Raw genomic sequence first — 4,632 nt, 5'->3', positions numbered from 1 at the left:
GTGTATGTCTATGTGTGTGTGTGTGTGTATGTATATGATCATGCGTGTGTGTGTGTGTGTGTGCATGTGACTAAATGACTATATGTGTGTATGTGTGTGTGTGTGTGTGTGTGTGTGTGTGTGTGTGTAATAAACCAAACAAAGCTCCACCTGAAGTGTATCTATAGTGGGGGAGGGGGGGGAGCGACCCCGCCACCCGCGAGACCAGAGGCCGACAAGGAAGAGCCCGGAACCCAGGCCACCGGCAAACCCCACAGAGGGGAGAAGTAGGAGGGAGGCAACCCACCGCCTGCGAGGCCCCCCCCCCGCCCGGCGGCGGCCGAGGGGGCCCGCGGGCGGGGCCCCCACGGCGCGGAAAGAAGCAGCCAGGGATCCCGCGGCGGCGGACCGCGACCCAGGCAATCCCCGGCCACCCGGTCCAGGCCGGACACGCGGCCAGGAGGCCCTCACCCTTCAGGCCAACGACCCCCACCCGGCAGGGGGCCAGCCTGCCCGGAGAGACAGAGCCGCCCCGGCCGCCGACGCGGGCAGGCGCACCCGTCCCCCACGAAAGTGGCCCTCCAAGACCAGAGGGGCGCCCCGCCGTAGAGGCAGCGGGGGGGACCGGAGACGGGCCCGGAGAGAGGGAACCCCCCAACAAGGCGACACCCGCGCAGGCCCGACAACGGAGGGCCCCAGACCCAGGCATCCCATTCATTCATCCATTCGCCTATCCGATACCTATACTAATAATAATATAATATACTATACATAATAATAATAATTATAATACTAATAATAATAATAATAATAATAACCATCTTTGTATAATATAATATTGATAAATTATTAAAATTATTACTTTGCCAATCTCAAATTTCAATTTTCTGGTCTGGAGTTAGATGCAATTAAGTGTGAAAACGAAGCCTTTCAGACATTAGTTGATCTTGGCACTGACCAAATTCTGAAACTAGACATTTAAAGGATTTAAAAAAATCAGGTGGCATAAAAAAATCTGGGGGGTGCGCGTGGACCCCACTTTCCATCTAGACTAATACATGTTATATTTTTTATTCATTTTTATGTTTATTATTAGGTAAAAAGTTACATTGGACAGAAAAAGTAAGCGTCACGTCTTTGACCCAAATGCAAAATCTGCCATCCAGACGTCATCTGAGAGCTCTGGGATGTCTTTGTTTTTCTTTTCACAAAACTCTCGAATCTCTGCTTTCAGGTTCCAAACTCTTTTTAGCACTCTGCCAAGGCTAAGACATCTGACTGTTGTGTGGTAGCCAATGTCACTATGTTCAGTCTCATGCTCCTCCAAAAGTTCAACAAACTGTCTGTGATTCAATGCTCGTGCCCTGATGAAGTTAACTATTTTAGTTACAACATCAATAACATGGTTAATTTTTAGCACTGACTTGCACAACACATGCTGATGTATAATACAATGCAAAAATACCAATTTGTGATCTGCGTCGATTTCAGTCACTTTATCTTGCATACGTTTCAAAAGTCCGACATTTTTCCCGGTCAGATTTGGACAACCGTCCGTTGTGACACCTGCCAGTCTGTCCCATTTAAGTCCCAGTGTGTCCAAGCACGCATTTACCTCCGTGAACAGATCGCCCCCCGTCGTAGTCCCTTTCATTGGCCGCACTGCTGCCAGCTCCTCCGTAATCTTGAAGTCCGTTATCCCACAGACGAATACAAGTAACTGAGCTGTGTCACGGACATCACAGCTCTCATCCAAAGCCAAGGAGAAGAAGTCAAAACCTGCCACTTCACGTTGCAGCTGAAGCTCCAGATTCCCCGCAATGTCCTCGATCCTTCTGGTCACGGTTCGCCTGAACAGCGGGACTTGCTCAAATGCTTCTTTTTTTTCAGGGCATATAAGTGCTGCAGAGTCCACCAAGCATTCTTTCACAAACTCCCCCTCCGAGAATGGCTTACTGTTTTTAGCGATTTTGTGGGATATCACAAAGCTGGTCTTGGATGCTGCATCCCTGGATGCGTGAAGCTTGGTAAAAAAGCCCTGCTGCTTTTGTAGCTTAGCAAGCAAAGCTTCCGATGTCCGCGCCTTTTCAGCATCACTGAAGTTTTTATATTTCTCCGCGTGTTTCGTCTTGTAATGCCGACTCAAATTGTAATCTTTAAACACGGCGATCTGCTCTCCACAAACTAAACACACGGCTTTACCTCCGACTTCAGTAAATAAATACTTAGCAGTCCATGTTTTGTTGAAAATCCTGCATTCGGCATCCACCTTTCTTTTTTTTAGCGCAAGCGGACATTTCTGCGGGCTGACACCTGCCAGTCTGTCCCTGTGAAGATGTGACCAGATGTCGCACGTAGGCTATCAATTTACATATATTGCGTCATTGTGTTCTGTACGTGAATGAAAAATGACCTTCAAAATAAAAGCAATGCAGCTTTAGCTCACTATGAGGTAAAATTAGAAAATAGGTTTATTTTGTAATTTCCAAATAACCTTACGCGGGCCGGTCAGAGTCAATCAAAGGGCCGTATGTGGCCCGGGGGCCGTACAATGCCCAGGTCTGCCGTAGGGTCTACGTTGGTGTAACGCAGAACCATAAATCAGCCTACAAAGCGAGTTTCAGCTGTCAATCAAAATAACCCATCACACTTTCAGTGTGGACAGAGCGCGTGTAACGCAGCAGTGGGACGCGATAGTCCGACGCTGCATGCAGTTAGGACAGGCTTTTACATAGGGACAGTGGGTGGGAGGGACGGATTGGGACCACTATAAATCTGGGGGGGACGGATCGGGGTCTTTATAAATCTGGGGGGGACGTGTCCCCCCCGTCCCCAGTGCCATCTGCGCCCATGTCTGGACCCCTGTCCTGTCCTGCATGTTTTACATGTTTCCTTGCATCATCACACCTGATTCTAATTAATGGTCGTCATCAGCTTGTCATCCAGGTCTGCACAAGTCTGTTAATGAAAGTCATTTATATCAGGGTGCTGAAGCAGGGAAACATCTAAAACATGCAGGACAGGGGGTCCTGAGGACCAGGGCTGAAGACCAGTGGTATATTGCCACTGCACTAGTCTCGCCTCAGCCCGGCTCGGCTCGGCGCGGCTTGACGCGGCTCCCCCCGTGTGTTTTTCCACAGCCAGGGGAGAAGTGGGGGGGTTGGGGTGAAGCTGCTGTGACGTACTCGATTGCGCAACACCTTTGTTTGTGTCGGCTCAGATGAGAAATCAGCTGGAGCCGCGAGCGGCTGAGAGTAAAACAGCCCGTCTACATCGCTTTTTTAATTCTCTCCTCAGCTACCAGGTTTATGAACATCTGCACCTCAGAGTTGGATCACCAAACAGACGTTTGTGCTGTATAATAAAATCGCCGCGAGTCGCCTCGCGCTGACTCCCGCTTCCTGATTCAAACGTCTGACGCCCCCGCCCCCCGACCAATCAGGGGCCTGTAGTTTGATGACGGCCCCGCCTCCCGACCAATCGGTGGCGAGGAGGGTGGTGACCTCAGAAATAGTCCCGGCTCAGCCCTGATAGAACCTGCTATGGCGCTTTTGCATTAGTCTCACTTCTCCCCGGTTCTACCCGCTATGGCCCCGTTTTGCGCTTTCGCACTAGGGCTGAGACGTGTAGAGCCGCTCCAAGTCGGTACTTTTTTCTGTAACCATTTCAGCCAGGTTCTTAGCGGGCTGAGAAGGGACTATTTCTGAGGTCACCACCCTCCTCGCCACTGATTGGTCGGGGGGCGGGGACGTCACCACCCTCCGCGCCTCTGATTGGTCGGGGGGCGGGGCCGTCAGACGTTTGAATCAGGAAGCGGGAGTCAGAGCGAGGCGACCATGGAGGCGACCCGCGGCTCGCGGCGATTTTATTATAAAGCACAAAACGTCTGTTTGGTGATCCAACTCTGAGGTGCAGATGTTCATAAACCTGGTGGCTGTCGAGAAAAAATTAAAAAAGGGATGTAGACGGGCTGTTTTACTCTCAGCCGCTCCGGCTCCAGCTGATTTCTGATCAGCGCTGACATGAACAAAGGTGTTGCGCAATCGAGTACGTCACAGCAGCTTCACCCAAACCTGCCCGCTTCTCCCCTGGCAGTGCGAAAACACACAGTGGAACCGTGTAAAGCCGTGCCGAGCCGAGTCGGGCCAAGTAAGTCCTAGTGCAAAAGCGGCACTAGAATGGTTACAGAAAAATGTATCGGCTGGGAGCGGCTCTACCCGTCTCAGCCCTAGTGCAAAAGGGCAAAACGGGTAGAACCGAGCTGAAGCGAGACTAGTGCAAAAGGGCCATATGGTGAACAGTTTTAGGATAGGGGGGCGTTTTATTCGTACTTCTCACCTAAAAATATTGAAATGAACTGAATTTGAACTAGTTCAAAATGGAAATGGTGAACTATGAACGTGAACTGTTCATTTTTAAACTATGTGAACTGAACTTAGCAGAGGCTGAATTTCTAATTTATTTAGAAAAAAACAATCAAAAGCTTGTTTTTAAGACATTCAAAGCCTGTTTAAAATAGACATTAAATGCCATCCCCTTTAACATCATGCGAACGTCAAAGCAGGAATGTTAGGGTAGGAGGAGTCGAGGGAGCTTTGCAGCGACAGGAGAGACAGGAGAGGGAGCCAGCAGGGCGCGCAGGGTCGGAGCGGA

The sequence above is a fragment of the Cololabis saira genome, chromosome 22 (assembly GCF_033807715.1).
Source record: "Cololabis saira isolate AMF1-May2022 chromosome 22, fColSai1.1, whole genome shotgun sequence".
Lineage (NCBI taxonomy): Eukaryota > Metazoa > Chordata > Actinopteri > Beloniformes > Belonidae > Cololabis > Cololabis saira.
This window is presented reverse-complemented; position numbering follows the sequence as displayed.